The sequence below is a fragment of the Ovis aries genome, chromosome 12 (assembly GCF_016772045.2).
Source record: "Ovis aries strain OAR_USU_Benz2616 breed Rambouillet chromosome 12, ARS-UI_Ramb_v3.0, whole genome shotgun sequence".
Lineage (NCBI taxonomy): Eukaryota > Metazoa > Chordata > Mammalia > Artiodactyla > Bovidae > Ovis > Ovis aries.
The window spans coordinates 57,691,971-57,716,351 of record NC_056065.1 but is presented as its reverse complement, the minus strand read 5'-3'; the positions used below and the strand labels follow the sequence as shown (position 1 = coordinate 57,716,351).

The 24,381-nt window shown below is 41.4% G+C and overlaps 1 protein-coding gene and 1 pseudogene across 3 annotated transcripts in view; both read left to right on the top strand.

Moving 5' to 3' along the window:
* Positions 1-24,381, top strand: part of ASTN1 (astrotactin 1) — a 361,638-nt gene that overhangs the window by 69,104 nt on the left and 268,153 nt on the right. The window lies entirely within an intron of this gene.
* Positions 1,937-8,485, top strand: LOC101117862 (casein kinase I-like; annotated as a pseudogene).

Below are 24,381 nucleotides of genomic sequence, written 5' to 3'. Positions count from 1 at the left end.
GACCAGTGGAACTAAAGACGTGGGGAGTAAAAGTGGAGAAGAGGACTATAAAAGATGAATCTTTGTCGTCATCAATTGGGAAAAGCAGCAGCAGTTAAGAACATAGTGATTTTAACCGAAACAGTATAAAAATGCTGTTCTCTGTTTGCCTTCGGTATGGCCTGTTCTCTACATGTTGATATATTCTTTCAGATCGTCCTGCCAACTCTGGAGAGTAGCATAATTAAAAGCCCAGACGCTAAATTGCTCGGGTTTAAATCTGGTGTGCACTGATTCCTGGAAATGTGGCGTTCCGAAGCTTTTAACCTCCCTGTGCTGCACGTTCTTTACACAGTGAAATGGACATGAAAATAGTAACACGCTCACAGGGTTGTCTGGGGGAATAAAGGGGTTGATAAGTGAAAATTTCTCAGAACAATGCATGCATAGACTAATTTCTCAATCAGCGCTAACAATAATTATTATCATCATCTCATCGAGTTTGATTTCCTGCTTAAATGTGAGTTCTTTCCATGAAGCCAGGTTGTGTTCTCTGGATTATAGTGGGATGACCCAGTTCGTTATAGTGGAGAGGGAGTCTTAAACAGTGTCGAAATACCCACAGGATACGTTCCCTTTATGTTTATAGCACAATAAGCATCTATCTATAAAGGAACATGGGAACAATGATCTGAGAGTGTGAAACATACTGACTGATTCGTCAGTGATTCTGAGGAACTAAGGTGAAGGAAATTCATGCTTGCAGTGGTATATCAAGCTCTCAGTTTGTGGCAGGTTTTTTCAGGAGTGAAAAGGAATTAAACCCTCTTATGGAACCATTTAGTCCTTGAATCAGGAAGGTATTTCAGGTAAGTTCTGTGAGACTCAAAAGGTAATTATTACCAAGTATCCAGTGTACCATCAAGTATTGGCTAAGTCCCATACAAGCATATTATTTAATCTTCTCTCACTCCTTCATGGTAGGTAAGTATCGTCACATAATCCCCCATCAGTGGGGAAATGATGGGCCTGGAATTCCTAAGTGACTCTCTGATCAAGGGCAAATGGCAAGTCAGAGAGGGAGCCATCGCTTGTCTCCGTAGCCGGTGGGCCTCCATTCTGCCTATTAACTCTGTGAGCCAGGCTAAGCAGTCGAAGAGCAAGGTCCATTTGGGAAAACAAGAAACTCATTTCAAAAAGATCCTTGACAAAAGGTAGCAGTGATCAAGGAGGGATAAAGATAAGGCCCAGGGGAGTACTATTTCACAACTGGAAAGCAGGGGAAGACATGGCTATCTCCTCATCTAAATCTTTTCAGCCTACAGATGAAGAGGGAAGGGTCTAGACCTCAAGGTCATTTGCAGTTGGTGTCAGTGTGGAGACAAGAGCCCCTTCCTGGACTATGGTTCATTTCACTCTCTCTCTACATAAAGTGCAATTGCTCTCACTGGGAATGAGAGGCTGTCAGTATAAGTGTCTGTGGCATCCTTTTAATAGGAAATAGTTAAACTGGGAAAAATCATACTTTTTAATTATCGAAATCCTTTACTGATGCTGAGACATTGTTTGTTTGGTGAACATATGTGGAGAATATTAATAGATATTATATATTACTAAAGCTCCTTCTTATTGACTTCTGCATCACAACATAAACACATAGAGCCCAATAAAACATGACTTTGTCTTAATAGCATTACGAATAAATTATTAAGAACTTTTTTCTTCTGCAGTAACTTTACTAGTTTTGTTTTGTTTTTGTTTTTAAATCAAACTTTCATAGGACTGTAATTAAAAGTAAAGGAACATGCTGCAGATTTTAGCTGCATAATCCTCAGGAGATTAATATAGAACTGTCAAAACTCAGACTAAAGAATATTCTCTGTTTGCTGAGGGGCTCCTTGAGAATGGCTTGCAAGGGGCTATAACCTCCGGTGGTTGCTTAGGCATCTCGCCAACTATGGCTGAGGTTTGTGCCGTGGAGCACTTGCCCAGAATGGCTATCCCACCGTGCTTGTTGGAGCTGAAGGACATCACCAAACTCAAGGAGTCGGTCTTTTGCCTGCGTTATACACATCTAGCACAAGCCTGTCCCATAGCAGGCCTTCTTCAAATGCTTGTTGGATGAGTCACTGCAGTTCAGGCCATACGCTTTAACTCTAAAGCCAGGTACCATGGTTTGGATGTTTAACTGAGCTGGCCTAGGAATTTGCTTAGAGCTAGTTGACACTGTGAATAACTGCGATGAGATGGAGGACCCAGTTTAAGGAGTAAGGGCTCCTGTGTCAGCCAGACCTATATTTTAGTCATTATCTTAGGCAAGTTACTTTTTCACCTTTAACTCATTTCTTAAAAAATGATAGTACCCTCATCAGGGGCTGATGAGGACTGTGTGATAAACGTGTGTTGTTCAGTCACTAAGTCATGTCCAACTCTTTGCCACCCCATGGACTGCAGCCCACCAGGCTTCCCTGTCCTTTACCATCTCCCGGAACTTGCTCAAACTCACGTCCACTGAGTCGGTGATGTCATCCAACCATCTCATCCTCTCCTCTGTCATCCTCTTCTCCTCTTGCCTTTTCCAGTGGTTTGGCTCTTTGCATCAAGTGGCCAAAGTATTATAGCTTCAGCAAGCATTATAGCTTCAGCTTCAGCATCAGTCCTTCCAATAAATATTGAGGGCTGATTTCCTTTAGGATTGACTGGTTTGATAAACATGTAAAATGACCTAACTCAGAGTCTGGGAGTTCGTTCTTAGTATTCACTTCTGCTTGCCACCTGATGGAAGCCCTGGAGGAGAGTCACCTGATCAGAAGCCAGCCAGTAAGTTTGATCTATCCATTGCTTTGCTGTTTCTGCAGACCCACTCTGTCTCTGTCGCTCAGTGTATCCTCTTCTCTGTTGTCATGTTAGATCAGTTTTAATTCAGAGTCTCTGTGGCTGCTTTCTCCTGACCAGCCCTCCAGTGTGGCTTCATTCAACTCTCCCAGTGCCCAGTCCTGCTAACCCTGCCAGAGAGCATGCAGAGGACACGTGGCTGCCTGTGATTTTGAATGTAAGGACAGGGCTACTGGAGATCTCATTTAGCCTGGCAAATTGCACTCTGATTTTTTTCTGACTTCTTCATCCAGTCCCCTAATATATCTCTACCTCATCTATTTGCTTTTGTGTCTTATGACGAGGTAGGAGGTCACTCTCAAACCTTCTCTTTTGGGAGGTGAGAACACATATGATCTCTGCAAGAACACCACCAACGTGCCTTGCTCAAGGCTCCTTGAACTGGTGGTCACTTGGCCCTGACATGGTGCTTCTTCCTGCAAACATTAGCTGGTTCTTTTAACATCTTTGAGGACAGGCAGGAGTTCTTATCATCTTTCTGCAGTGTGGGAAAGCTAAGGTAGGCAGAATCAGATGTTTATTTTAGGTCACAGCAACAGCCACAATGGTCAGGGAATAGCTTTCAGGCAAGGTCTGCTCCCAGTTGGAGTTCTGATACCTCAAAGCAATACATCCGGTTTATGGTTTCTCTAAAGTCTTAAGGGTTGGCACCACCGGTTTCTTCTTCCTCTTTGGATCTTGGCCAGTTCTGCAGTGCTAGGAGTAATTCCTTCTTGAGTCTAAAGGAAGTTAGATGCATTAAACATGAATGTGAATGCCTAAAGCTTTGAGGACTGCCTTTTGGAAGGTATTTCATAGACCACCCCTTTGCTACCATCATTTCTGAAAGAATATTGGGGTTGACTGAGAAAGTGGTCTGACCCAGTGATGACAACTGTGAAAAATTTAAACCTTCACTACTCCCAGCTATTTAAGACTTTTTTTTTTTTTTTCAGGCAAAACTCTGTTTTTCCTTGCACTTGGAATACTCCCTGGTGTTTGGATTGATTTGAAGCAGAGTTGAAAAGAATCCTTAGGTTCTTTTCTCTAAGGAATCTGATTGTTGTTGTTTAGTCGCTCCGTCGTGTCTGACTCTTTATTACCCCATGGACTGTAGCCTGCCAGGCCCTTCTGCCATAGGATTTCCTAGGCAAGAATACTGAAGTGGGTTGCCATATCTTTCTCCAAAGAATACAGACATTTTGCAAAAGGGCTGTTGATCTCCATAGAAACTATACTGTATGAAAATAGCCTGAGGAGTCAATGGTCCCAAATTTGAATCTCTTTTCCCTTAGCAGCAGTACAATTTCCATAGGTTTCATCCTTTTTCAGAGTTTGTTTCCTTCTCTGTAAAATGAGGCCAGTATTACCTGCCCTGGAAAGCTACTATGAAGATTATTTAAATGCCTAACACTGTATTGGCTCATAATAAGTACTTAAAAGTTTATTTCTTCCTCCATTTATTAAATTTTGAGGACAGACCTGTGTTCCCTCAGTAGTGCTTACAGATGGAGCACAAAGGACAAATGCCCAATTAGTCCATGTCCCCAAATGATGTATGTTCCCTGAATTTATCTGATTTCTCTTTAATTAGTGGGACACATCTCAGATAACACAGACTGCCACCAATCAACTTGAAATGACAGACATGAACTCCCTCATTACCCTAATAGGTCCATTTTTAGTATATGAAAACTGAGACCCAATCCTGCCTTGGGGCAAAAAGAAGTGAGTGCCTTGGTTCCTGCATAAGAATGTGACATTTATACATTTGTGTTCCTCATTTGCAGGCTGATGACCAGTTTCATAAGCAATGATGAGGGTAAGACAGGGCAAGGGAGGGAAGGCTGCCTGTGGGTGCAGTCATTCTTTATCTTACTAATGGGACATCTCTTCTACTAATGTGTCACTCTCGCCCTATCTTGTTTCTACAGGAAAATGTTCAGAGCTCATTTTTTTTAAAATGACATAGATATACACTCATATTAACTTACAAATCATAAGCCTAAAGGTCAGTGCATTTAAACAAAGATAACAACCTTGTATAACCAGGACCCTGATCAAGAAAGAAAACAGAATGAGCACCCCCCCCCCAAATCCTCCTTGTGCCCCTTCCAGTCACCACCACCCCCTCCACCAGAGGAAGCATTACCTGGATTTGTAACGTCACAGATTAACTGGATCACTTTGAAATTTTATATAACAGAATCATAGGGTTCAAACATTTTGTGTGGCTTCTTTTACTCTACAGTGTGTTTTTGTGAAAATTTGTTTCTGTTATTGAGAGTAGCTCTGGTTCACTCACTATCACTGCAGAACAGTACTCCATTGTGTGACTACAACACAATGTATTTCTCCATCCTACTCATGATGGCCATTTGGGTACTTTCCAGTTTGGGGCAGTTTTGAATAGGGCTGCTATGAGCATTCTTGTGAATGTTTTTTGACTCATATACAAATGCATATTAGGTATACACTGATGACTGGAATTTCTGGATACAAAGTGCTTAGCTTTCAAAGCTACTGTCAAACAGTTCTCCAAAGCTGGGTCTTTGGTTTTGAAAAGATGAGGTCATATTAGTGGTAACACTGGGAAAGGACCCCTGGACCAACCTTGCATCAGTAATCATCTTAGAAATGGAATCATCTTGCTCAAGGTATAGTTTATGTGCTACTCACAAATGGCGTTTCAATACCCAATTCTATCACAATGGTTCATTTTCCTCACCCGAGAGTAACAAGGATTTTTTCTCATCCTGGACTCTGAAAGGCAAAACATTTTTCGTGCAGGTACCAACCTTTCTCCGGATGCGAAAGCCTCAGCCTGTTCATTTTTATGGTACAATAAAAGCCCACTTTTAAAAATTGGCCAGTAGGGGATTAGGGTATCAGTAGAAAAATTCTCTATGTATGCAGTTTCTAAGCTATCTTTATCCTGCTTGTTCTGTTCTGGAAATGTATTACTAGAAGCTGTCACTTGTCTTAAATGTTTTAATGAATGATATTTAGTTGCCTAAGGCTTTTTTTTTTTTTAGCAAAGTACATAGATTTTTTTTATATGCAGAGAGAGAGAGAATAATAAATGTTCTGCCTTAACAAAAGCATCACCAAATGCCAGCTAACTGACCTCATTTCCCTGTTTCCAGCACAGTGAAATTTCATTATCGTCATCATCTGTATTAACTAATTTTTATTGTCTGTCTATAAAGCACTAAGGGGTTTATAGTAGAATGAGGTGAAACAGAACATGTGTTGAAATTGGAATTAGTACCTGAGAACAAGTCTTTCTACCATTTACTAGTTCTGTATCTTTTGGACCATCACTTAACTTCTTCTACTTCAGCTTACCCAGTTTTAAAAAGGAAGGGTTATTTTCCAAGAAAGTAAGAATCTTTAAAAATCCTGTGATTTGAATTTTAATCAATTTGGGTATGTTGATCGAAATGCATATAACCTAGTTTTTTGTTGTAATATATTATTACTTTTTACTTTCATAGCTTAGGAAGATAGATGCCCATACTTTCCTGAGTTCAGTGACTTTTACTTAATGGACTTTTACTCAATGGATTTTCTTAAATAAATGAGAATGTTTGTCCCAAATGAATTAAGGACAACAGTAAAAAGAATCCTCCCACTTCCTAATGATATTTTCCCTGAAATTGCTCTGTCTTTATTTAGTAAAGAAGGAAGTGGAGCAGAGGAGGGGAAAATTCACTGGGCAATAATATTGGCAAAACATTGAATTGTCCCATCCTCAAATATCTTCTTAGTCTTTATTTTTAATATTAGTATTTATTTATTCAGAAAAGTATTCATTAAGCACCAGCTATTTGCCAGGGACTTAAGATCTAGAAATAGGTTAATAGAAACTCACACAATCAATGAAAGTCTGCACAGTAAACTAAAGTCTCTTGTGTCTAGGAATACAACAGATCCGATATGTTGCATGATTTTCCCCTTAAAAATAGCAAAATAATGGAAGATAGCATATGTTCATTGTGGAAAATTTCAGACCTGATTTTTTTTAAACAGCCTGTACACATCGTAAAATATAAGCCAGGACTTTAAAGGAAGATTATATGTTGATTTATTCTTTTCTGCCTGCCACTTTTTCCCTGGAATATAATTATATTGAAAGGCTGGGTAAGAATGAGGTTTTCAGAGAAAAAAGAGAGTACATAAAAATCAGCTTTGGAGTTTCTTCAACATAATACTTTGTGTTTAATTTTTAATTATAGAAGTATAAGAGATTATATCCAGTGTGTTGAGAATTGATATTGCTTAATGGAAATGTATTTTCTTCCCTACTATTTTATGTATTATTCATAGAAAAAAAAAGTGGTCTTTTATGAAAGGGCAGCTGGTCCTTTAACAGACAGGAACTTCTTCAGTTAGAGTAGCTGCTAACAGTGGTTTTGATTTGCTGCCCAACGTGCATTACAGGCTCATTTAACATTAATAGAAGGTGATCTGGGTTCACTTTATGACCTCTTGGAACCTAAATCACAGACTGGGTCATTTAAGAGGTTAGGGGAGAGTAGACAGCCACTTAGCAACAGTTAGAAACTTTGGCTAGAAAAGAATCTCTATACAAATGAATACATAGCTATCAAGTTAGAGCTGGTCAAGTCCTGGTGCCGCAGCTGTATGTACCTGGAGGCCTGCTTCTGAGAGCAGCTCAGTGACACAGAGGGCGTCCTTGCTCCTTTGACCAGTGGGGGAAGCACAACACTCAGAGCTGGAGTTGCTCGGTGTAGAGGACCTGTTCTACTCCCAACTGCACATTCATTCTCAAAACAGTGCTCATAATCGCAATCTTGCTGGTCCCTCCGCCTGGAGTGAGAACACGCACACCAAAACCTTATCTAGCCGGATGTGAAGCCCAAGAACTTTCAGGGGGAGCGGTGGGGGGGTCGCCGGGCACTAAGCAGCAGCACACCACCCACATCATCAACTTGCACCTGGCCGAGGAGTCCAACGACCCCGAGACCAATGATCACATCCCGTACCGCGAGAGCAAGTGGTGACGGGCATGGCGCGCTGCTTGAGCATCAACACGTACCTGGGCAGGAGCAGAGCCACCAAGATGACCTGGAGACCCTGGGCCACCGGTTCCTGTTACTCCTGTGCGGCAGCCCGCGCAGCCAGGGGTTCAAGGCCCACGTGCTCGAAGAAAATTTCCCAGAAGATCTCGGACACCAAGCGGGCTATGCTCCTCGAGATGCTCCGCAAGAGCTTCCCGGAGGAGATGGCCTTGTACCTGTGCCACGTCCGGCGCCTGGATTTCTTCCCAGCGCCGGACTCCGACCACCTGCACGAGCTCTACCACCTCTGACCACAGCCGCCTCGTGGTTGGCTACGACTGGGCCGGATAGCCCCTCCCCATGCCTGCAGTACGGTCCCACTGACCCGCCCTCGCAGCCTCCAGCTTGCAACGAAGCCCTGCTACCCTGCAGAAACAAGGCACCGAACTCCATCCGTAGGCGCCTGAATGCTGACGACCCCACTGCCGGTCACTTCGGCGTCCCTATCACAGTCCCTGCGGAGGTGGAGGTGGCTGATGACACCAAGGTGCTGCTGTTTCTTTCAGAAGAGAACGAGAAAATCGCTGCAGCGCCACGTGCGACCCTGACGCCATTGCCGCTGAATCGTCCCGCTGCGGCCCCTCGGGGCCGGCTTGTCCATGGCCACTTGGCCGCAGCCGGACGCGGACTGTGGGGCCGCCGGAGCTACCCTCTTCAGCCCGCGTGGCGTCTTCTTTCACGGAAGACTTTGGCCGAGATTCCTACGCCGGCGTCTAGTCCGGCTCTCCGAGCACATTAACTGTTTAAAACAAGGGAAAAAAAGAAAACCCTAGCAACTGTCCTGCCCTGCGCCTCCGCCTGTGCCTGCTGAGTAGCGTGGCCCCCGATCCTGTTAGTTTCATAAAGTGCAGTTGGTCTGCTTCCATCCGGACGCCGTTTTCTCTAGGGGAGGCTGCTAGGCGTTGCTGCTAGGGGTGAGCCTCCCTAGACCAAAGGGGAAGGCTGGGTGAGGGTAGTCCGCAATCCAGACGCTACTCCCAAGCCCAGGCTGGCGGGTGTGTCCCGGGGCTGGGGGCAGGCGGGTTGCAGCCCACCTGCTCTGGGAGTGAGCCAAACACGTGGCGTGGCGGCCACCACGTGGTCTCGTGGGTCTACTTGTGTCGGTTCTGCACTACTGGCCAAGCAGTGGGAGACAAGCGCCTTAAAACGGGCAACACCGCAGGTATGAGTGGGGCGGGTCGCGCCCCTTGTGCGGTCCCCATAGTTTCCCAAAGGCCTGCATGCTACACCGAGCAACCAGAGGCGTTCCCTGCAGCGTGTGCATCTAGGTCTTGCTTTACAACGTGTTCTGAAATGGAACCTGGTTTCTCTGATGCTTCCTGGAAGCCAGAAAATTTAGGGGCTTTTTTTTTTCTAGTGGAAAATGAAACCAAAATAATGGGAATAATAATACTGTGTTAATTGTTCAGTCGTGTCCAAGTCTTTGGGACCCCACGGACTATAGCCCACCAGGCTCCTCTGTCCATGAGATTTTCCAGGCAAGAATACTGGAGTGGTTTGCCGTTTCCTTCATGGGATCATCTCGACCCAAGGATGGAATCTGGGTCTTTCACATTGCAGGCAGATTCTTTACTGTCTGAGCCACCCCGGGAAGCCACAAATAAGAATAGCTGTAACGCAAGCTTCCCTGTGCACCAGGCAGGCACTGTATTATTTATTTCATTTTTATGATAAACCTTTGATATAGGTATCATTATTATAGCTACTTTTATGTGAGGAAATGGATGATTAGATTTATTAAATGAGTTGTGTAGAGACATACAGCTGATAGATGATGAATCTGGGACTGAAACCAGGTTCTAACCCTAAAGACTGTGTTCAGTGAGAGCTGCGCTTGGTTAAGGCTGAACCTGTATGGAGAAATCTGTCCATGAAATAAGGTGAAGATATTGGGCAGTGGGGAAGAAACAATAATGTAAATTTTCTTTGAAAATACCACAGCTTTTTCCTAGTGGTGGTGATGATGGGAGAAATGATAGTGATGAACAAAATAATGGCAGTTTTGTCAAGGCTGAGAAAGAATGAGGAAACCATTAAGATCTCTGTATAAGTTGTTCTGGGGCTTCCTAGTGGCTCAGCAGTGAAAGAATCTGCCTGCAATGCAGGAGGCAGGAGTTTGATCCCTCAGTTAGGAAGATTTCCTGGAGAAGGAAATCGCAACCTAGTATTCTTGCCTGGGAAATCCCATGGACAGAAGAACCAGGCACAGACTATGGGGTCACAAGAGTCAGACACGACTTAGTGACTAAACCATCACCACCGTGAGTTGTTCTAAATTGGGTTTAGCTATATTGAAGTTAGCTATATTAGACTTGAGATGCACAAGCAGTCTTGAGTTGTCTGGGATTCATGCATCTGAATGACAACGAAGTTCTCTCTCAAAGCTGGTATTCAAAAAGAGTGTGTCGTAGACGTGCAAAAATTTCTGCCATTTTCTTTTTAGGGGGTTGATTCACAAGAAGCAAAGATAGTAAAAAAAAAAAAACAAAACCACTCGTTGAATTTTGTTCTTATTTCTCAAGATTGTTTTGGCTATCAGGATCCTCATGATTTTGTATGAATTTTAGGATATTTTTCCTATTTCTTAAAAATTTACCATTGGAGTTTTTAATAGGCCTTGCATTGAATCTTTAGATCACTTAAAATAATATGGATATTTTAAGAATAGTAAGTCTTTTAACCCATGCACAGGGGATGTGTTTTCATTTTGACTTCAAAACATAAAGCTGTGCTGATCAAAGCAGTATGGTATTGGCATAATAGGAAACATATAGACCAATAGAACAGAATAAAGAGTGTAGACCCAAGTACATGTGGTCAAATGATCTTTAACAGTATTGCCAAGACTACACAATGGGGGAAGAAAAGTTTCTTTAATAAATGGCATTGGGAAACCTGAATATCTACCTGCTAAAGAATGAAGTTGGACCCTTATTTTACAGCATACACGAAAATCAACTCAAAATGGATTAAATACTTAAGCATAAAACCTGAAACTATAAAACTTCTTGAAGAAAACAGAAAGGAAAGTCTGTATAAGGTTGGTGTTGGCAATCATTTCTTGGCTATGACATCAAAAACATAGACAGCAAAAGCAAAGATAGACAAGTGGGATTACATCAAACTGAAAAGCTTCTGTACATCAAAGAAAACAATCAACAGAGTAAAAAGGCAACCTGTGGAATGGGAAAATATTTGCAAACTGTGAGTATGATAGGAGGTTAATGTCCAGAATATTAAAGAACTCCAACAATGCAATGATAAAACCAAATAACTTCATTTAAAAATGGGCTAAGGACTTGGTGACACTAGTGGCAAAGAACCTTCCTGCCAATGCAGGAGACATAAGGAGGGCATGGCAACCCACTCCAGTATTCTTGCCTGGAGAATCCCATGGACAGAGGAGCCTGACAGGCTACAGTCCACGGGGTCCCAGAAAGTTGGACATGACTGAAGCGACTTAGCGTAGCATGCAAGGACTTGAATAGATGTTTCTCTAAGACACACAAATGGTCAACAGGTTTATGAAAGATACTCAACATACGTAATCACCAGAGAAGCACAGATCGTAAGCTATCACTTCATACCTGTTGCAATGGCTATCATAAAAGAAAGAGTGTTGATAAGGCTGTGGAGAAATTTGAACCATCATAGACTGTTTGTAGGAATGTAAAATGGTTCAGCCACTATGGAAAAGGTTATGAAGATTCCTCAAAACATTAAAGGTAGACCTACTATATAAAATAATCTAGCAGTCCCACGTCTGGCTACTTATTCAAAAGAACTGAGAAACAGGATCTCACAGAGATACTTGCATTTCCATGTTCATTGCCCATTATTAACAATATCCAAGATATGGGACAATCTAAATTTCTGTTATGAATAAATGAAAATAAACATCACAGAAGGAAAAATGATACATAATTCCAGTTATATTAGGTATTCAAAGAGGTAAAATGCATATATTCAGAAAGTAGAATGGTGGATAATGGAGATCAGAGGGAGGAAGACATGGGGAGTTGCTTTTCCACGGGTATAGTGTTTCAGGAATCCAAGATGGAAAAGTTTTAGAGCTCTGTTATACAACAGAGCTATGTATATAGTTAACAACACTGTACTGTACACTCAAAAACTTGTTAAAAAGATGTCACACAAAGAGTTTTTTGCACCCCCCTGCAAAAAGCAAACATTGGGAATGAAAATACATGTTGAGAATGTGAGAAAGATGAAAAGATAGTGGGCTTCAGATTATGGGCATTTGAATTTCCAAAGTCCAAAGCAAGGATTTAGAGAAAGAGAGGCAATTGGATTTTACTCAGGAGACAGTCATGTGCTCAGGCAGCCACTCTTTGTTTGAAACTACCCCGTTGTGCATTTATAATGCATTATATTCTTTTAAGAGGTAGGATGTACAGTTTGGTGTCAGACCGACCTGGGTTTGAAACTTGGCTCCTCTGATTATGAACTGATAATTTTCTTAACTTCTCTCAGCCTTGCTGTTCTCATCTCTGCAGCAGAAGACAATATCTGTTTCAATTGAGAAGACTAAATGAGGCAATTTGTGTAGCAATTTCAAATGAAAATTGTGAAGATTTTTTTTTCTTAGTAAGGAGGCAGCATTGGTACATAAGGCTGTAATGACTGAATTATGGAAGTTGCCTGAAAGTTCATGAGATTTCAGGCAAGGGTATTTCTATAAGTCAGGCTCTCTTGGGAGCTGATGCCAGTATCAGTATTTGTATGCAGATCTGCATGCAAATCATAAACCCCCAAATGTAAACCTTCAATTAAATTTGGAAACCTAACAGTCTTGTATTTAGACACACAGCTGAAAAGTCCACTGTCACATACAATTAAGGAAAAAAATAGAACTTTAAAAATTAAAACTGTTAGTTGTTTATCTGTGGGAAAATTGGAACTGTCTCCTATTCTTTGTTGATATTTCTTTTTTTTTTTTTTGACAAATCTACCCACTACCCAATCGTTCAGTCATTCAGGTCCCATTCAGAAATGGGGAGAGCTCTGACAGAGCCACTATTGAGGGCCGTCATTGCTTGATTTTCACCGTTGTTTCCTGGGCATGCCCTTCCAAAAGGGGCAAATGTGACATCTCAGAGTATCAGCTTATCAGATGGGTTCTTAAACTTCAAAATGATATGAGTGTGGTTGTCACAGGATTTTGCAGTTCTTGTAAGTTGGTACTAATGGTTTTAAAGAAATAGGTAAGAAAGAATTTCCTTCTTAAATCAGCTGGTGCTGTCCTGCCTGTGCTAGGAATAGTTTAAGTCATTGTTCTCTTGGTAACTCTAAGTTGGTAGATGTCAGATAGGGTATTCTGACACTGAGCATTAAAATAAATGTCCTTTAGACTTCAGCAAAATATTTGGCAAGGTCTTCCACACAAGCTTTCCAGACTTGATGGAAGGAGAAAGCAGAATGCTGGCCCAAGAAGCAGATTCATCTGTGGTTGAAATTTGATAGTGGATTCTAATCGTATTTTTATTCAATCATTTTTTCAATGTCAAAGGATATTTATTCTGAGCTTTACCATGTGTCAGACACTTCTCTAAATCCTGAAGATGTACTCTTCACCAAAGTAGACAAAGCTCCTACTTTGTCTTCATGGAGCTTATATTCTCATGCCACAAGGCTCTTTCCTGATTGTCTTACAAAGCCACCGTAATAAAGACAGCACACTACTAGCATAAGGATAGACATATAAAAATTGAATGTAATTGAGATGACAGAGATAAACCCTTATGTTTATAGACAATTTTTTGATAAGGGTGCCTGGACTGTCCAGTGGAGGGGCAGTGGAAAGAGTGCTAATACAACTGTTAAACTGCATATCCCATGCACAAGAGTGACTTGAGCCCTTATCTCACACTAGTGCAAAAAATACAGTGGATTTAATATATAAATGTAAGAGCTAAAACTACAAAACCTTTAGAAGAAAACACAGGTTTAAGTCTTTGTGATTTTGGATTAGACATCTTAACTATGGCACTGAAACCACAAGAAACAAAGGAAAAATATCAGATAAATGGGACTTCAAAATTCAAAACGTTTGTGTTTCAAAGAATAACATGGGGCAATTAAAAATACAACCCACAGGGTAAGAGTAAAAATTTGCAAATCATGTATCTGATATCAAGTATCCAAAATACTTTTAAAAATCATGTATCCAAAAAAGATATAACTAACTATAGCTCAGCAATAAAAAGACTAGTAATCCCACTAAAAATTGGGCTAGATTTGAATAGACATCCTCCAAAGAAAATGTACAAATGATCAATAAGCCAATAAAAAGATGCTCAACAGCATTAGTCTTTCAGTTCAGTTCAGTCGCTCAGTCGTGTCTGACTCTTTACGACCCCATGAATCGCAGCACACCAGGCCTCCCTGTCCATCACCAACTCCCAGAGTTCACCCAGACTCATGTCCATCGAGTCAGTGATGCCATCCAGCCATCTTATCCTCGGTCATCCCCTTCTCCTCCTGCTCCCAATCCCTCCCAGCATCAGAGTCTTTTCCAATGAGTCAACTCTTCGCATGAGGTGGCCAGAGTACTGGAGTTTCAGCTTTAGCATCATTCCTTCCAAAGAAATCCTAGGGCTGATCTCCTTTAGAATGGACTGGTTGGATCTCCTTGCAGTCCAAGGGACTCTCAAGAGTCTTCTCCAACACCATAGTTCAAAAGCATCAATTCTTCGGTGCTCAGCTTTCTTCACAGTCCAACTCTCACATCCTTACATGACCACAGGAAAAACCATAGCCTTGACTAGACGGGCCTTAAAAACTATAAAGAAATACCACTTCATAGCCACTAGGATAGCTAAAATCAAACACAGTAATAAGTGTTGACAAGGATGTGGAGAAATCAGAACCTTCATACACTGCTGATGGAAATGTAAAATTGTTTAGCTGATACAGGAAATGATTTGGCATTTTTTCAAAATAGTTAAACATAGAGTTACCATATGACCCAGCCATTCCACTTTTAGGTATATACCCAAGAGATCTGAAAACATCTATCAGTGAGAAAATTTACACATAAATGTTCATAGAAGCATTATTTATAACATCAAAAATGCAAACAATCCAAGTGCACATTAATTGAAGAATGAATAACTAAAATGTGTTCTATCCATACAATATACTAGTATTTGATCATACAAATGAAGTATAGGTAAGTGCTACAACTTGGATGCATCTTAGAAAACATTATGCTACACTCACAGGAAATCAGACACAAAACACCATGTATGACTGCATTTATATGGGATGCCCATAATAGGCAACTCCATAGAGACTCCATAGAAAGTAAATTAGTGGTTGCCAGAGGATGGAGGGATTAGGGATGGGGACTGCTCGTGGAAATAGAGTTTCTTTTTGGCATGATGAAAACTTTCTGGAATTAGATAGTAGTGCTGGTTGTATAACTTTGCAAATATATTAAAAATCACTGTCGGTACAATATACAAGGGTTGATTATATGGTATGTGAATTATATCTCAATAAAAATGCGTGCTTATCATAATTATAGGTTACTTGAAACTAGCAAGGGAAATATTTCTATTGGATGGCAAAAATGGCAAAGTCAGTACTCAGAAGAATCTTGATGATTGGAAAGATGGGATGAATCTGACAAGGTAAAATTTCATAGGAATAAACATAGAGTCTTAAAACTGCATTCAAGAAAAACAACTAATAACAGCCCTATAAAAATAATTCCAGGCTTTACTTCACAGAGAGCTTGATGTGAGTCAACAGAATGTCACATCCTAAAAGGTTAATGTAATGTTTGCTGCATTAATAGAAGTATAGTTATTCGAATGAGAGCTTAACATCATTTCTTTTGAGCTGGTCAAATGACACCCAGACTTTTGAGGTCAGTTCTGGTTGCTGTGATTCAGGAAATATCTAGTTAGTGGGTGACTGTAGGCCAAATACATGTTACAGTTGGCTTTCACAAAGCCTGTTTCTCATTGAAGGCATTTTGGTAAGATGGGCCTCTTCTTTCACTACCAGCCCTATGACCCCTTCATTACTATAAGCAGGGCCACACTCATACATTTATGTCACCCACCTGCTCCTTGTTAACATTTGAGTTTAGTCTTCTTTCCATCCACTCTTGAAAACAAAGGCAGGTAAAAGGAATAGTAAAGGAGTCCCAAAAGATGTTGAAAGGATGAGGAACAATTGAATGAAATAGTTCCATTTCATCAGAAAAAGATCTGGAAACCACTGGAGCAGACTTCAAATATTTGACGGTCTTTCATGTAGATGTAGGAAAAGACTAATGAATACAAGGGATTGATGGCTTGAGGCTTCAGAGAAGGAAATGTTTTGACTCAAAGTAGAGAACATTTCAACTGAGCTCCCTGTGGATGGGTGGTCTTTATTCAAAGGTGGAGTGTTGCTTGCGCTTTGTTGGCACAAGCCAGATGACCGTTTGAATGGAATTTATGATCAGGTGGATATAAGATCTAGATGACTTTTGTAATCTCTTACAGTTTTAAGATTTCATCATGATATTAATTATCTCTCAAGCTGCCCTCCTGGTTTATGTATTAGACACACTACCAAGAGACTGCAAACATAAGACTGCCTCAGGAATCTTTATCCTTTAGGAAGCTTACAGTCTAAAAAGAATACCAACACTGTGGAGTTCTTCTGAGGATTAAACAATTTAATGCAAGTAAAGGAAGGTCTGTGTCTTGCACATGGCATAAACTCAGCTAAATGTTAGTGATGTTTTAAATAAGGAAAGATAGAGAAACTAAATAGAGTAAATGCACAGATATATGCATATATATAGTAGATGTGAGTGTGGATATATACATATATAGTAGATGAACAAAGTGCTATTGTGTAGGTTACTGATTGTGGGGAGTGTCCTTCATCTAGGACCTTGTCATATGGTAATGGTTGGCTCTTCTAGTAAAAATGAATTGCAGAGATTATCAGTTTAACTGTGTATAGGTCACGACTTTCTAAACTGATGGGATCTTTGTCATGTGTTGTGTTGAATTGTGTTGATTGGATTGCATTGATGCTAGTGGTGGTGATTGAGTGGTGTGTTTCACCGTGTATACATTTATGCTCATGTGAGCAGAGTTAAACTAATACGTGAGCAACTAGTGCTTTTGGTGGTAGAAGTGAAGAGGATGCCCTATTTTTATTAAAGGAAACCAGAGCTTTGTTCAGCTACTGACTGTTTACACCCTGGGAAAAGCGACTTGTTTTCAGTGATTTCTAATTTCTATTTCAGTGTCTGATTTCAAGCCCTTTTCTAAGGGTCGGTTTTGATGGGGTTTGTCGGGTTGAGGAAGAACCTCAGCTAGAACTGGGGAGAGTGTGATGCGCAAGTGGAGGGCAGGGCTTGAACTGGGGCAGTTCAGGGAAGAGGCCATAGAATGAGTAAGAATAGATATAACTCATTCTTCATCTGTCTTTGTGTGAGTTATGAGTGTGTGTGAGAGAGGGTGGTGTGGGTAGGTATGTGTATCCTGGGGGGCATCGGATAAGGTTTCTAGCATTCTGGACTCGGGAAATTGAGAAGTGCATACTTGTTGATCTTATTTGCCTTAAATGTTTTCAGGGTGTAGTGTCCCTATGCTGCCTTGTCCTCTGTCTCTCTTTCCTTCCCATCATAGCTATGGAACAAAGATGAACACATTAACTAACACAAATGGCTTTAACCGCCATAGAAGCCTTTGTTATTGGAAGGGTCAAGTCTGGTCCCATTCAGAAACAGTTCAGAAACTCTCATGGGGCCATCAAGAACCACCTGGTGGCATGAGCTCCCCACTGAGCAGGAAGACTCTTGGCATCAGACAGAGTACAGTGATCTGGAAGCCTCCATGCCTCCACAGTGATGATATTAGGCAAGGGCTCCTGGGTCACCTCCACTGCTCAGAAGGACTGGTTGTGTTGGCTACATAAACCAAGAAAAACCAACATCCTCTCTTGCTTGCTCACTGCCCATGGATCTCATGCCCATTGTCCCTCCCATAAAGGAGAAGGGAGTATGGTGAGGGGAGAGAGACAAGAGACATGCAATATTTTTTTGGCTAGTTCTGACTCTAGGCCAGGCAGGGCAGCTTATATCCAATGAGTTTTCTAAACCTTCATGGAAGAGTTTTGATGTTTTGACTACTCTTTTTTTTTTAAAAAAAAAAAAAAGGAAGAAAGAGAAGGAAAAAGGCAAGAGGGAAGAAAAACTCTATGTGTGTTTGTATATATTTACAAGTTTAGAGGAGGGTGTGCAAAGATGTATTTTGCACTTTACTATTAGCTACTCTCCAGGAGTGGAATTGCAAGATAGAGGCGTAGAAGTTTTGCTTCAAAAACTTCTCAGATGTTTATTTTCTTAGACTGAGCATGCTACATTTTAAAAGAGAAATGTGTAAAATAATTTAAAAAATAAGTACTGTCAACAGTGTCTTCCCGGGTGGGTCAATGGCAAAGAATCTGCCTGCCAGTACAGGAAACAGCAGGTTCAGTCCCTGGGTCAGGAAGATCCTCTGGAGAAGGAAATGGCAACCACTACAATCTTCTTGTCTGGGAAGGCCCATGGACAGAGGAGCCTGGCCGGCTACAGTCCATGGGGTCACAAAGAGTTGGACACAACTCAGTGACTACACAACAACAGCAATATCAACAAAATTTTTCTTAAAAAGATGAATGTATCACCTTTTGGCTTGTTGTTAACTCCAAAATACATGTATTTTCCACTGTGTATGTCCTGCCTGCCTCCTTGATTTTTTGATGGTGACGCTAGCTGCGCTCAGTGAAGTATCTCTTCAGGCACATGGTGGCACAGCCATGCCAGCTTATCTGTGTCTTTGGCTTATGGATCTGATTCTCAAGCTCAAGAAAACTACCTGCGTTTCATCCCTTGTGAGATAGTGAGCACCTGAAAGCTTGGTTGGGCACTTAGGAGTGAGTATTATTCAGCTCTGGCAATGGAACTTTGTCTTGGCTTCTCAGCGGTGGCAGAAGCAGCAGGCAGGCCAGCATCTCTGTGGGTAGCAGTAGGAAGCCTTCCATTCTCTTTAGGTGCTTAAGTAGATTTCCAGTTCAATTCTGTCACATCTGAGGGGTTCAGCTATATTTTCAAAATCCAAGCCTTTAGGCTTATACTAAACTGAAACTCTGAGGCACATCAGGTTGGTTCCTCATCACTAGGACTGGAGTTGAAGATTGAAAAAGATTAGGTGATAATAATACCTTACAGGTATACAACTTCTTTAATCCAAAACTCTTTGCAAACAGCTCAGCAAACCCCAGGACCCAGAGCCCCGCTCAGCCAGCATTGATATGCAGCCATGCCCTAAATGAAGCCACCTCCAGGGTCAGCAAGCCACCCTCAGAGAGACCTTAACTCCCAACGTCACTCGAAGAGGTGAAAATGAAGACTGCATCTCCCAGCAGCAGCAGGGACAGTTTTTTGAAGCAAAATACAATTACCAGAGTAGAAACTGGCCTTGCACGTGGAGATTAACACTCCCTAGCTTTCACCAGCACCTTGGGTTCTCTGAACAGCTTTGGCAAAATTTGGGGTTTTATGCTTCCATCTGAAACCTGGCTGTGTGTGAAATACGGTTGAGGGCTGCAGACCTCAGGGACATTGATTCATTGCAACGAGGGGAAAGGGTTTACCAGTATTTCTTGTAAGCCTAGGCAGCTTGAGGGTGGAGGTGGGGATCAGAGGAGATTCACGGAGTCTGAAGGTGGAAAAGGAGGCTATGGTCACCTCCAAATAATAAATGATGTCCAGGCTTTTGCTGAACCGGCAGAATTCCACATATGGCTTGCTGAGTGCATTGCTGAGGATGGCTGACTCCTTGTGGTCAGCATCACTGGTCCTATTTCTAGTTTTGGTATCTCAAGAACATCTGTGAAAGGTGCTTTTCTCCTCTGGGCAGGTCTCTCATGCAACCAGCTCCAGGGTATGAAAACTGGCAATTTTTGTTTTGCCCTGGTCCAGAACCCTGGTGACTTCCTGCAAGTCATTGCCCATCCTGGTGCCTGATTCTTCACGTGGGGCACAGAGAGGTTGTATTAAATCAGGATCCTGACGAATGGTGTTTCCCAGAGTCCTAGGGAGTTCACTAACAGGCTTCAGCTGCTCTCAGGAGGGCGGGGAGATGGAAAAGATGGGACGCTGGGCCCATTTTCCCTGCTGGGATGAGAACCACTCTGCCTTTATCTTTGTTGACATAGTAAGCATCTCAATAAAGGTTTCTTTTGAAGAAAGAGTTTTGCTGTTGAAAAAATTTGGAGAATAGTTGCTATTTTGTAGTTCTCTCCAGCTATAATAGCCTGCACCCATGCAAATAGCTTTGGCAGTTTTACAAACAAAACACCCAGTGTATTCACATTTGTTGCCAGAGAAGACACCTAACAATCTGTGGTGTCAAAATAAAAGCTATTATTTTCTTTTCATTAAAAACTATTTATCGATCATAGTAAAATTAGAGGAAACACACAAAACATAATAAAGAAGAAATTTAGAATCTCCCATAACCTCACTCTCCAGAGATGAACTATAAACATTAGTTACATGTTTTGCCAACTTCCTGTTCATACAAAATTGCTTTTTAAAAGCTGAGATCCTCTTTTACACAGTTTTTAAAAAGTCTGAAAACATTGTGTGGCGAATCACTTACAATGTAAGGTTAAATGTTCATTGAAACGAATGGTGGTTAATTGTATTTACTGTCACATCCTAGTTCACATGTCCATGCCATCATTTATCCGTCCTTTTTCTATTGCTGAGCATCTAGAAGGATTCCAGCATCTGCAAGTTAAATTCTAAGAGGAACATGTGTGCGGTAATTCTTTTCCCACTATATATGTATTTCAGGTTATGGCTGTTTCCCATCTTGAAATTTGTATTTATGTTTAAAATGAGTTGACATGAAAAGAAAGCTAAAGGTGGAGAATGGGGTTGGTTCAATGATCCATGGTACCGCAGAGAAGATACCACCAGAGAGGCAAGAAAGTGAAAGGTGAAGTCGCTCAGTCGTGTCCGACTCTTTGCGACCCGTGGACTGTAGCCCACCACGCTCTTCCATCCATGGGATTCTCCAGGCAAGAGTACCAGAGTGGGGTGCCTTCTCCAGAGAGACAAGAAGTAGGCAAGAAAAACGCTAGGAGAAGACGTGTGGAGGAAGAGGAGGGTTTCTCTGCCCTTATGGAAGACCAGAACATCTGACAACCTCAATAATACAGAAAAGTCTTTGGGTCAGATCATAATTATTGAGTGAAAAAATAGTCCATTTCTGAGGAACACAAAATTAGCCGTGGAGAACCCCCCTGAGCAATATCCTGAGGACTTTGAATAAGAATCACCTGGAGAGTGAAACAACCTTGTTGCTGATTTTGACATTGCCACGAACTTGGGTTAAACTCTGTTATTTTATCATTTAATGAAGGAGTTCCAGTAGATCAGAACATTTCCTGAGAAAGACGCCAGACTACCTAAAAGGCCCTGAGAGAGTAAAGGGTGCCTACAAGATATTTGCAATGTTTGTTAAGAACGTGATAGAAACTTTGCCCCTGGTATTAAAGAAAAAGATAAAAAGAAAAGCAGGGAAACTCACATATTCCATTCCTCTCTGCCAACCATTCTGTGAACGAGGCTTTTTATCTCTACCACCTCTCATAAAAATCCTTGGAGGCAGGGGTTTTGCAGGTGCCCTTTACTGCCTTAGCAGCATTTTACAGGCAAGGAATCTAAGGCTTATATCAGTTAAGTAGCCTGTCCAAGGTCATAGGGCTAGTAAGTGACAAAGTGGGATTCAAATTCATACTGCCCATTTTCAAAACCTGTAATCTTGTCACTGGGCCACACAACCCCAGGTATCTATGTCTTTGAATAAAAAGAGAAAGAGAATAAATTAATTTCCCAATAAATATGTTTGGTAAACAGGAATATAAATATGATTCAAGGTTTCAAATCAAATTTTCTTTTTAAAAAGTGAAGAAAGAGCTTTAGAAACACAGGACTATCTCATCTCTAAGCTCTCCTCCAACATATATAACCAGATGCTTTTCTTTCATATCTTTTTAGGTGTCAAGGAGCATGAGAAATCCTTTAGTCACATCACCTTGTTTTATAGATGAGACACTAGGCTCCAGAAAAAGGTCATTGGTTTATTCAGTATCATTTGGATGATTAAAAGCAGAACTGAATTAAGAATCAATGTTTTCTGTGATCAAAGAAGGCAGGTATAAGTAACACCAAACACAGTGCCTGGCATGGATTAGTAACAGTCATTCAATAAAGTTCATCACTTATGTTTCCTCTTTGCTGTCCCATCCCTTTCCTGTGTTTATTATTCATTCAGCCATCACTTGCTATGCCCAGGCCATGAATTCAAGGGGTTCTTGGCCCAGTTAGAAGATTCTCAGGCCAGTGCTTTTTTTTGCTCACACCCTATATCTTTGGGGAAGAAACTGGATGTTAATGGGTTAAGAAGTACAAGTGAGAATGAGTAGACTAAATGAATTCATAGGCTCAATTTTTGAAAGACTGAGCAGTTAATGAAAGGGAGAAAATCAGAAAAGTCAGAATTAAGATCAGAAGGTTTTTCTTTTTTTGGCAGAGACAGAGGTGAGAAGGACTTTTAGCATTGTTTTAGACCAAGGAGGAAGAAATACTGGAAAGATAGATTGAAGGTAAAAGAGTCAGGAGAGTAAAGCAGACTCTTTCAAGGTAGCAAGTAAGGGAGAAGTTACGGGCCCAGGGAGAGGGGTTGAACTTTGAGAAGAAAAAGAATAAAGAATCCCTTTAGGCTGGAAGGGGTATGAAAAGAAAAGTGAAAGGAAAAGTCTTGAAGTGAAGGGCAGGGAAGTTAACCAAGTTCTCTTCTCCCGAAGATGGATAGAGATGGGGATAACAGGTTTGAGTTATGAAAGCAGGACTTGAGCTCAGATGTTCCCACTCTGGAGATTTTTATCTGGAGGGGAAGTATGTTCTCTGGCACCTCTATGATTGGGAAGATACAGAAAATATGTAAGAGCTTGCATAGCAGCTTCTGTCTTTAGTGGGAGATGTGCAGGCCGTGGGACTGTGGTAGAGCTTAATTACCTGGTTCTCTCATCCTTGGTCCATGTGGTCCATTTGCCTTTCTTTGTTCCCGAGTGGAAACTGTGACCCCTGCAACCATTCGCTCCCTGCTGGTTTCAGGGGGATGACTGGGAGACCTTCACTCCCCCACGTGACTGGGAACGGAGGCAGTGCTGTGCTTTGCAGTCAGAGGCATATGGCGCTTCAGAGGTAGTGGTCATGTCTCTGAAGGTATTATTAGGAGGCTCCAGCCTAACTACTTCCCATCTCCGCAGAAGACAGAGCTGAAAGGAGCAGGTTTAAATGACAGCAACAGAGGGATTTTCTCAGACAAAAGAAGAAAAACGTCTTAGTAAGTTAAGGTAAGTATGCTGTAGAGAGGATTTGGAGGATGTAGAACACCCAGCCCTAGGAACCTCCAGGGCCTCATTTGTCTGGGTACATGGGATGTAGAAGAGCATCCCGCAGGGGTTTGGTCCAAGTGGGGTTAAGACTCCCTTACAGTTATATGTTCCATTTATAACCTTGATAGCCTGACCCCAGGTGGTGATTGCTGAGAGTGGTCCAGTTTAAGGAGACTATGTTCCCAACAGAGGGTTTGGAGGAGAGTTACACACACACACACACACACACACACACACACACACACACAAACAAGGGAGAAAGAACTCTTCTATTGTTTTCCTGATGTATAAATAACTGTCTCAAGAGGAAAGTATTCTATTCCAGGGCTTAGAAACCTAATACCCCATCACAGTTTTGTACAGGGAAAGCCCAGTGGTTGCATTTTCATTCGTTTCTGACTACACCTGTAGTTCTTAATTTCTAATAACTAAAAACAATGTTTTTTATTTTTAACTTTGAAGTGAAACATTTTTCTCAATGGCACTTGACTTAATTTGGTGTGGAGAAACGAATGACGCTTCCGGACCTACAGATTTCCTACAGCAATTTTAGAAAATCTGGAGGGTCGCCATCTCCTGATACTGAGTGGTTCCAGAAAGAAGACTATAGATTATTACTAGCGTTGAATTTGAGTGTGATCGGCAATATATTTTATGCTCTGCCCAGACAGCCAAAAAGACACGGCTCTGGACTCACTAATAATAAAGAAAATATACTGACCCATGGCCAGTTGTTGTCATCAGGTCACTAAACCTATTTCTCCAAGTATAAAATGAGACTATCTTGCCTCTCAGTACAAACGTAATAAAATCTAGTCATGCAACCATGAAAATAAGCACTGGCCCATAACCCCAGGGCTTAAGAAGTCAAGGCTAATGAGAAACGGGCAGTATACAAAAATTAAATTGAATTTCTGCCTCTTTCTCTTGAGTTTAATAGGAATTTGGGTGTATTTTT